This window comes from Phyllostomus discolor, chromosome 12, assembly GCF_004126475.2.
Source record: "Phyllostomus discolor isolate MPI-MPIP mPhyDis1 chromosome 12, mPhyDis1.pri.v3, whole genome shotgun sequence".
Lineage (NCBI taxonomy): Eukaryota > Metazoa > Chordata > Mammalia > Chiroptera > Phyllostomidae > Phyllostomus > Phyllostomus discolor.
Window position 1 is genome coordinate 29,167,782 of NC_040914.2, and position 11,101 is coordinate 29,178,882.

At 42.1% G+C, this 11,101-nt stretch overlaps 1 protein-coding gene across 1 annotated transcript in view; it reads left to right on the forward strand.

Moving 5' to 3' along the window:
- The window catches only part of LOC114510901 (zinc finger protein 211-like), a 251,805-nt gene that overhangs the window by 85,037 nt on the left and 155,667 nt on the right, over positions 1-11,101 (forward strand). The window lies entirely within an intron of this gene.

The following is an 11,101-nucleotide window of genomic DNA, read 5'->3' on the forward strand; positions in this document are numbered from 1 at the left end:
CTGCCCTAGAATGAGAATCAAACTGGCAACCCTTTGCTTTGCAGACTGGCACTCAATTCACTGAGCCACACCAGCCAGGGCTGTTTTACATTTTATGATATGCGTTACTGTGATCTAATGGTTGTTGCCTTTTCCTTTTCATTTACCCCCAGTACATGAAAATTCCAGTTTTTTCTGCTAAGCCTTCTGTCACTTGCTATAGTTAATCTTTTTATATATTAGCTCTGGAAATCAGTGTAGTGGTAATTTGCTTTGGTTATAATTACATTTCCCTAAAAATTCATAATGGGGAGCATTGTTTCATGCATTTATTTACCCTCTGTTTAAGTCCTTTAGTAAAATGTCTGCTCAGAATCTTTTGCCTGTTTTCTTTTTATGAATTTAATATTTTAAACAATAGAAAAAAAACAAAAGAAAAGATCTGGCTGGTATGGCTTAGTGAATTGAGTACCAGCTTACATATGGAAAGTTCATCAATTCTATTCCCAGTCAAGACACATGCCTGGGTTGTAGGCCAGGTCCCTAGTTGTGGACATGTGAGAGGCAACCTATTACTGTATCTATCTCACATTGATGTTTCTCTCCCTCTCTGTCTCCTTTCCTCTCTCTCTAAAAATAAACAGAATCTTAAAAGAGTCAATAATACATTAAGTCAAGTCTAGGTTTGTAGCCTTTGCTAATTTCCCAGGTGTAGATACATTTTTTAAACTCATCTGCAGGGACACTGGGTGTTATTAGCAGTGACTGTTCTATGTTAAGGCTTTGTTTGGGTTATTTATTAAAATATTTTAAAATGACAATCTGATAGATACTCTTTGTCTGCAGTTTAAATATCTCTGATGTCATGAGGTGCTCAGGTATGTTCTGTACGGTTGACACTGCATTAGTAGTTCTCAATAATTCCAAGTCAAAGGGTGAAAGAAAAAAAATGAAACATTAGCTTGAAAGAAAACTAGAAAAATTCAGGATCCAATTCAGCTTGTATGTGAAAAATAAAACTTTAACTAGAGTCCAATATTTACAACTGGGCATTGTGATTTCCATTGAAACAATTTCTCTCCCTAAAATTAACCTCATTTTTCATCAGAGATTATGTTAAATCTAGTTTCAATTTTGATGATTATTTGCATAAACACAAGAATAGTAATTGATTATATAGGTCCTTCCAAATCTACTTCAATGGAATTTCACAGGAACCCTCAGACTGAGATTTAGTCAACCCATCAGGGCACAGAAGACAAGCAACAAAGTTGCCATCTTACTTTGTAATACTTACAGGATTTGGTGGATTCTTCAAGTTCATGAAGTCCCCCAAATGTCTTGAGGTTACTTCCTTACCATTTTTCAGTAAAGCGGTGTTCTTCCTTTATCTGGAAAGACTGCCATAAACCATATGACCAAGGAAGGTGCCAGGTCACTTCTGCAGTGGGCCTTTATTAGCTTTGAAAACTAATCTTAATTTCTTAAGGCTTTCTGCTCACATTCAGTCCAGACATGACTTTCTTTTTTAATTTTTTTAAGATTTCATTTATTTATTTTTAGAGAGGGGAGGGGAGGGACAGAGGGAGAGAAACATCAATATGTGGTTGCCTCTTAAGCATCCCCTACTGGGGACCTGGCCCACAATCCAGGCATGTGCCCTGACTGGGATTCAAACTGGGGACCCTTTGGTTTGCAGGTGGGTATTCAATTCACTGAGCCATAGCAGCAGGGTCAGGCATGACTCTTTTGATCATGATATTCCAGACAAAGATTTGGTTAATAAAACCACAATTGAAAACCTGCTTAATTAAAATTCTGTTATAAAGAGAACAGATTCTTATTGGATTTCTGCAAATAAACATATTACCATGAAAACAATACTTATTAAGTGTTGCCAAATTCTGGAGGGATTAGGAATAGAAAAATATAAATGCTTCAGTATTGCTTATGAGGGTATAATTTATCAAATGGCTCTAGAGAAAAAAATAACAAGTTCCCTTATATCTGGAAAACAAAAGATTTGAAATTAGCAATATTTTGAACAAAGTCATAAAAATAATTTTCATTCACTCCCATATAATCAATTTTTGTCTTGATTATGTGCCTGTATTTCCATGAATGCAGTCATTCCTTAGGTTTCTATAAATCTTTTATTTCAAAGATATGACCTACTTAGATACCTGTAATTTAGAGTAAGTAAGAATTCTTTTTATGAACTTTTCCAGGGACATAATGTATTTGCAAATGCATAAGAGGAAAACAATGACTGTTTATAAATGACAAAACTGTGCAATTGATAAAGAACTTTGCTGCTTTGTAAGTTATAACATTCCAAGATAACAATTTCTAGGCAAGTAGTAATTACTATGAACTGACATAAAAGAACAATACAAAGCCCATATTTTTAGATATAACACAAAATCTCAATACATAAAGACCAAACTGTATGCAAGGTTTTGAAATGCGGTACATGACTTATCAGAGGTGTGCACTGAGCATTGGAAACAATTCACAAATTTCCAGTGTGTGAGTTACAAACACTTGGAGTATCATTGCTTAATGTCTCCACAGGGAACCATCACTCTTGGCTTGTCCAGTGTCACTGACAGGATACTTGCTACCCCTGAGTGCTTCCTGTTTATACTTGATTCTGAATCTTTGCAAGTTCCTCCCTGGGGCAGACTGAGATTTCTAGAACGTCTATTTTAACAAAAATATATGTATACAAATAGAACATAATTACTATTCTGTTTGGAAAAGCTTCCCATGTAATTTTGAGCATATTAAATAGGCATAATTAATTCAAAAACTTCTCCTTTCTAAGGAAAGAGAACAAATCCTTGAGGTGTTCCAGGAGTCCATTGGAGTAATTCAGTCATTTCTCAGTTAAAAAGTCTCTTAAAATTTGAACTTTGGGAAGGTTGTCAAAAGTAATTAACTAAAAGACCGTAACATAATCTCATGGCAAAACAACATTTTTTAATGGTAATAACTCTAAAAACATTAATCAAACTTAAAACCAGTTTTAATATCAAATAATTTGTCCAAGCACAGGATCCTGCCTAATTTATATCAGTATTTAATTTCTTTAGGCCAATAATATACTACACCCTAGTTACCCCATCCAGAGGCAGAAAATGCACCACATGTGCACCTCCAACAAAGCACAAGACATTTATCAACAGCTCCAAATCCACTTTACAGCCCCTTCGTAACAAAAACCCAAAAGCAGGTGAACTTAAGACTTGTCCAGCGATTAATGTTTCAGTATTTCATGTTATTTTAAGATGAGTTGGGTGGGTGGCCAACATGACTTTCATGCAAGCCCCTGACTCACACATGTGTCACACTCCTTTGTCCATGTTTCATATTCCATGTTATTTCAAAATACCTAGATATTCAATAACTTTTACCAGGATTTACTGATTTAGAAAAGCACAGCCAAAATAAATAAAATCGATTTACTCATATATAGCTAATGTTTTTCCCTTTTTGATAAGATTTACCATCCAAAACTCTGTATTTTAAAAGATGGCCTAGACCAGATTTCTTGAAGGAGACCAGGTATTTGTTCTTTAAAAATGTAGGGAAAGAACAGCAAGCTTCTTCTAGAAGAACTTTGGTTTCATAAATCCAATTACCTATACGCTTTTAAAGATGACTAGAGGAGGTTTTGAAAAGGTAAAAGTATTTGGTGGGCTTTGATGTACTGGAGCCGTACACCTGGCCCTGTAAAAACTTCATTTGTAAAATCAAGACAATTATTTTTAATACCTGAACAGCTGGGGTGGGACTGAAATGTTTATCAAAGGCTAACAAATCCACTCACCCACTTTTGAAATATTATTTTCATCTGGGTACATTTTTCCAGTTTACACACAACAAATAGCTTAGGGTCATCTCTGAGAGCCATGGCCTTAGATATATGGAACCTCTGTTGATTTCCCTTAAGAATAGTAAAACAGGTCCAGCTGTAAGATAGTATTAAAATTAATGGTGTCATTGACTGTCCAGATCTCTCTAATGTCTACTCTATATTGGGACCAGGAGATGTTGCACTTGGCAAGTATGCACTCCAAAGGGGGAATTTCAAGGCACTGTGGACTGGTTTCCCATCTACAGAGAGACAGATATATAGCATGCTGAGAGTTAGAGACATCCTTGTATGCCTCTGGGATGTTTTGGGCCATTCTGAGCAGAGCCTGTATCCTGTTAAGCTGTCCCTGCAGCTCTGATGGAAGTTAACAATGAAACGATGGTTAGGAAATGTTTAGTCAGTCTCAAGATTAGTTTCCTCTTGGGAGGTTCCTTTAAAATCATTATCTTCCTATTTGGTCCAGTATCTGGTTTATTTAGTTCTAAGTGCATTTCACTCTTCTGGAAAAAGATATTTGGGCATCATTGGTTTCAAGAAAGTCTCGTGCTGTTAGCTCAGAGTCGTTCAAGAAATCGGAGGGACACAGCGAGCTAAAGAGAACAGGGTTTATTAGAGGGGAATAAGAGGGAAAGTGGAGCCAACCGAGGGAGGCTGGGACTCCTGGGAGAAAGAGAAGCCAACCAAGGGATATTGGGACTCCTGGGTGAAAGAGGAGCCAACCAGGGGAGATTGGGATTCCTGTGGAAAAGTGGCGCCAACCAAGGGAGGTTGGGACTTGCTCCGTTGTTCTTAGATCAGGGGTTTTAAATGCAAAAACCTGCATTTAGGGTATTAGGGTCTGATTGGCTAGAGCTGGTTGCTGGGTGAAAGCTGCATCCTATTATGCCTGATAAGCCAACCCTAGACCCTAATCTTTCTGGATAGGGTCTGCAGGCCGCTTCCCACAGTGCCATTTTCTTGCCTGGTGATTTTTATTCCTCCTAGGCCTGCATAGATCTAACACATTCTACCAGGTGAATCAGAACAGATTTCATTGGTAAAAATATATTTTGTTCCATAACATTTCCTAGTTGGAAGGAAATAGGTTCTAATTTTAAAACAGACATTGGATAATTATTTCTACCATTTGTATAGAAGCTTACTCTGAGGGTGACAGTTGCCAGAGGAAAAGGGGGGATTAGGTGAGTAAAGTGAGAGAGATTAAGAATTACAAATTGGTAGTCACAAAATAGTCACAAGGATATAAAGCTCAGCATAAGGGACACAGTCAATAATATAATAACCATGGTAAGGTGCTAGGTGGTTACTTAAAATATTGAGGGGATTGGTTTATAAAGTATATGACTGTCCAACCACTATACTATATACGTGAGGCAGGAGATAGGAACGAAACTCAAGAGGCCCCGCAGGGCTGAGGTAGAAAACATCTATACATGACAAAGACCCCCTAAGATGGGTTGTTCCTGTTTTCTGGGATAACTCTGAATCATGGAATGCGCCTGCGCGCTACCCCTGATTCATTATAATATCATTATAATGAAATAACTTTGTGGGACTCCCTTCTCCAGTAGCCAATCAAGAAAATCATGGGAAACCACACATGCGCAGTAGCTTTGAAATCCAACTCCTTGTACCTGCACAGGAAAAGCCCGCCAAAGACTAGCCAGGGAGCTTCTGCCCTATAAGAATAGAATCCCCCCAGCCCACGTGTCCCTTCTCTGCTCATAGTTGGTCCACTCCCTGTCCTGTGGAGTGTACTATCACTTAATAAATCTTCCCTCTTTCTTTATGCTAAAAACTTTGTGTGTTTGGTTCAATTCTTTGACCTCGATCACTAAGAACCTGGTTACATAATCCCTGGGATTATGTCACACCTGTGACACACCTGACATTAATATAAAATATTATAATAAAAAAACAGATAGACTTCCGGCAAGATGGAGGAATAGGTGGATGCACTGTACCTCCTCGCACAACCAAGATTAGAACAACAATGATTTACAACAATAATTCACTATCAGAATAACACCCAGATCCGGCAGAGGATTTATCTGAATGGAAGTCGGGCAGCCAAGAAGTTGAAGTAGACGCGTTCATCCGGACTGGTAGGAGAAGACGAGCCGGGCGGGCGCAGGGCTGGCTCGGGTCAGCGGCGCGCGGAGGTCGGGGGAAGGTTTGGCGCGAAATCGGCGCAAAAGCCATCCGGCGCGCAAGAAGGCAGCGGTGATCCCTGAGTACGCAAGCTGCGGCTGGCAGACCCAGAGGGGTGGCGATTGTGGACCAGGGCAGAACTTGCGGCCCGGAGGCCCAGACAAGGGTCTGAGTCCAGGAGAACAGAACTACCGCCATTGTTTTCTCCCGCCCCGCCCCGCCCCGCCCCCACATATAACGTCACAATCTAGTGACTGGGGTGCCCAGCCCCAGTGAGCACCTAAGGCTCCGACCCCCACTGTAACAAGAGCAACCAGACCGGAAAAAAAAAAGGGAGAGACGGGGAAAAAAAACCAAAATATGTTTTCAACAGAGCAGATCAGTCCCCCAGGACTCATCCTTTTGAGCGACCAAGAATTAGCCAATCTATCAGATGTGCAGTTCAAAACACTGGTGATCAGAAAGCTCACGGAACTGGTGGATTTTGGACGAAATTTAGATGAAAGAATGCAGATTACCATAAAACAGATGCAGGAAGACACGCGGAGGAGAGCCAATAGTGAAAGGAAGAAATCTGAGTCTCAAAATAATACAGTGGACCAGAAGGAAGATAGAATCAACCAAGCAGGAAAGCATGATGAAATAAGAATTCAAAAAATTGAGGAAAAGATTGAGCATCCAAGACACCTTTAAACGTTCCAATATCCGAATTATAGGGGTACCAGAATTGGAAGGAGAAAAGCAACAGATTGAACACGTATTTGAACAAATAATAAAGGAGAACTTCCCCAAACTGGCAAAGGGAACAGTCTTCCAAGAAATCCAAGAAGCTCAGAGAGCCCCAAAGAAGTTGGACCCAAGAAGAAACACACCAAGGCACATCATCATTACATTAGCCAAGGTAAAAACGAAGGAGAAAATCCTAGAAGCAGCAAGAGGTAAGGGGACAGTCACCTACAAAGGAGTTCCCATCAGACTGTCAGCTGATTTCTCCAAAGAGACCTTACAGGCAAGAAGGGGCTGGAAAGAAATATTCCAAGTCATGAAAGACAAGGACCTACATCCCAGATTGCTCTATCTAGCAAAGCTCTCATTTAGAATGGAAGGGCAGATAAAGTGCTTCTCAGATAAGGTCAAGTTAAAGGAGTTCATCATCACCAAGCCCTTATTTTATGAAATGCTAAAGGGACTTATCTAAGAAAAGAAGATAAAGAAAAGACATGTAGAGTAAAAGGACAGCAAACTCACAAATATTAACAACCACACCTAAAGCAAAACCAAAAGAAACGAAGTAAACAATTAGAACAGGAACAGAACCACAGAAATGGAGGGCACATGGAGGGTTAGCAGCAGGGGGGTGGGAGGAGGAGAGAGGGGGAAAAGGTATAGAGAATAAGTAGCATAGAATGTAGGTTGAAAATAGATAGGGGGAGGGCAAGAATAGTACGGGAAATGTAGAAACTAAAGAACTCATAAGTATGACACATGGACATGAACTAAAGGGGGAAATGGTGGTGGGAGGGGGGTACAGGGTGGAGGGGAGAGAAGGGGGGAAATGGGACAACTGTAATAGCATAATCAATAAAATATATTAAAAAAAAACAGATAAAGTCTATATGTAAGGGCCTTAGTACTTTCCCTATCCATGATAATTTCAACCTCTCCCAAACTATTAGCAAGAAGAAAAGGGAACACCCTAGAGCAACCTCATCCATGCCTGTGTAGGAGGGTGCAGCCAAAGGGTCCCCAAAAGAAGGATTTGTAATGGAGTTCAGAACTCAAGGTGTCCAGGAAATATTAGAAAAATATATAGAATGTCCTCACCCTCCATCCCAGGGGAAGGGACAAATGAAGCAGGGCCATTGAGAGCTGTTTTGCATAGCAACAGCCTTGCAGCTACCCTCTGGTGTGGTCATTTAGCATATCTACAACCTTTAACTGGTTGCATAGATATGTTAAATAGCTGTGATCATCTCTGAGCCAGGGGAATGGAAGTAACTTCCCCACCCAGATGTAACTGGGGGTTGGGGGGCAGGTCCCCGGAGTTATAGCACCTGCGTGGGAGCTCAGAGAAGACTGGCTCCATGACATGGGGCCACGCCTGCCCAGACTCATGATGGCAGCCCAGTGAAGCTGGAATGATATGAGTTCTGGCACGTGAGGCCGAGTGTGGGAGGAGTCGGAAATGGGGCTGCAGAGGAAGATGTGGCGCGGGGATTTAAACTCACGTGCGGCAGCCATTAAGAGAGAACCATGCAGCTGTGGCAGTGCAGGGAGGATAGTAGCCATTGAGGAGAGAGAACCATGCAGCTTTAGCAGAGTGGGGACTCCCGCAGCCACGTAGACACTGTCCGCGATGCAGCCACCTGAGGCTCCTCTACCGCCTGGTTCCGAGCCCCAGCCAGCTCTACAGCCAAGGCCGCGAGAAGGGGCCACCAATAAGCGACTCGGGAGCACTGGGTCACTGCCCGGCCGCTGCAGCCACTGCCAGGCCTCCGCATGCTGCGCCCGCGCTCTCACGGTTCAGGCTCAGCCAACCTTGCAGCCAACTGCTCTGGCCAGGACACGATGAGCTCTGCACTAGCCCTCTCGGTGCTGCTGCCGCTGCTCTGTCAGAAAGGGGGATCCCCCCCACCCCCGCAGCCATAAGAAGAATCACCATGTGGCTTTAGCTGGAGATCCTGGCAGTACAACCAGTGGTGCTGGGAACTAAGGAAGGCCGGCCAGCTGAGCACAAATTACTAGGAAAAACCAAGAGCTGCCTAAGCCACAGACTTCTTTTTCTTTTCCTGAGATACGGTACCCAGACTGGGCAAAGGGGGGAAGGAAGGACTGTGTGTGTTTGTGGGTGTTTTAAGGGACTTTGCGATTTTAACAAAGACATTAAGTCATTACTTTTAGTCTGTATGACTTGAATAAATAACTTTTCTTTTTCACCAATCTCTAGCATGGAGAGCTATAATTCTCTGGCTTAGGGAAAGGTGAACCTAGTACAGGAGGACCCCAGGAAAAATGGGGATTAATTCCGTAGCATTGTGGGACCCTCTTCCCTGGTGGCCAATCGGGGAGGATCATGGGAAACCACATGCGCAGTAGCTTTAAAGTAATGCAACTACTTGTATATACTCAGTAAAAGCCCACCAAAACTAGCCAGGAAGGATCTGCCCTATAAGAATAAAGTCCCTCCAGCCCTTGAGGTCAATCTCTGCTTGGAGTTGACCTGCTCCCATGTTCTCTAATATGAACTCTGGGTGCTCGGTTCAATTCTTTGTCCTGATCACTAAGAACCTGGTTATCTGTGCCCACCTGTGACACCTGCCTTCTCATTCCAAATCCCACTTCAGCCTTTTCCAATTCCTCCTAGGTAACCTGGCTTTTTGCAGTAGAAACAGACTTCTCCACAAGAGCTTCCCAGCAAAATAAATTTAGTAATTTTGTTGCATTAGACATTAAGCTCAACAAACTTGGCAGTTGAACCAGACACCAAGCTTGCTTCATCATGAAGCCACAGCACTTCATCATGCCTGATTTACTTGGAATCTGTAGTATTTACAGGATTATTCATACACTCCAGGAAGCTGCCTGGTCCTCTTAGGATTTAACCCTCCAGGTGGGCAGGAAGCATTTCCCTTGGGCTAAACCAAAGCCAAAAATCAGGACCACTAGAAAAGATGGAGCAGGAAAAAACCCTCCTGTGAGTACATGTGGAGCAGAAACCAGATGAGGCAGCACAACACCGGAGGTTCCCACAGCAGAAGCCAAAATAGCAACACAAAGGGGCACAGTCCAGCTTCTCCAACCCTGGAAAAAGAGCTGACCAAAGAGCACGAATCCCCTGGCCTGGCAAGAATCAGAAAATGGGCGGAACGCTGGAACCGTGGCTTCCACAGCTTGCCAGTCTACTTAAGAGAACACATCCTGGGGGCAGCCACTGCCAGAGCCAGCCCTGAAAAGTGGCCTTCCATGTTTTCTATTCTAGTGCTAATTGACATGTGCTCCTCCTAGAGGTTTCTAATTTGCAATCAAAATAAGCTTCCCATTCATTCAGTTTAACTTAGAGCCTGATTTTCTAATTTTTCATGCACAAATTATTTCAGGCATTAAAAGAGACACATTTTAGCCATGTTAAATTCGTCACTTCTGGTTAAATCTTTCCATTTCTGTAAGTACTTGCAAGTAAGTGAATTCTTTCCAGTAAGGGTAAGTCCCTGTGTATGCATTTCAAACTGCCCAGGAGTCTCTGCCTCCCTTCCCCGCTCCACAAAGATTCCTAGTCACCTAAGAATGTCTGAGATGAGCCAGAGGGAGTAAGCGCCACTCATGCTCAGGGCTAAAAGAATTTAGACTTTTATTTATCCAGCAAATGTTAAGACCCCCCCCCCCCCAGTTAGCAACTTCAACTAAAAGCCAAAGTTAAAAATCAGCCATCCATTTTTCTCCTCCTGTCCTACCTTCGCCTAGTTTCTTAAACCTTAACCGTCTAGCTTAACCTCAAGGATAAAAAACAAACAAACAAAAACCATCAAAGAAATTCAGCCTCTTATAACGTGAGGTCCGGAATTCCAAGGAAACTCACCCAAGCTCATCCAGTGCAAATCCAGAAAACACTGGGGCAAAAAGAGCCTCTGCTGGTACCTACCACGTTCTAGTATGCAAGGTGATCTTGGGTGGGCTCCTTTTTGGAATCCCGCCATTCTACTTCTAATGACACAGGCCAAATCACTGCAAGTGAACCAGTAACAAAATCCACTAAGGAATCTGACCCCATGCATTTCTATAGGAAGAAGACAGCACATTCAGGTAAGAGTGGATGCATTTTGTGTTTCAGTGAGAATACAGTCAAACTGGATTTGAAATAATACTTTTTGTCTCCTGTAGCATTCTGAGTTTCAGAGAATCTGAAATAGAAACTTGCAAAACGGGCGGTGAAACTGAAGTTGACATCCGACAGCGCCACTCGTGGTGTAACAACACCTTTATATACACCTTGAGGTCAATGATGGACAGCTAACGCCTCCTACGCAGCTAAAAAGAATACAAGACTCAGAGGGCATAGGCACAGGGATGGAGGGGTTCAACCAATGAAAAAAC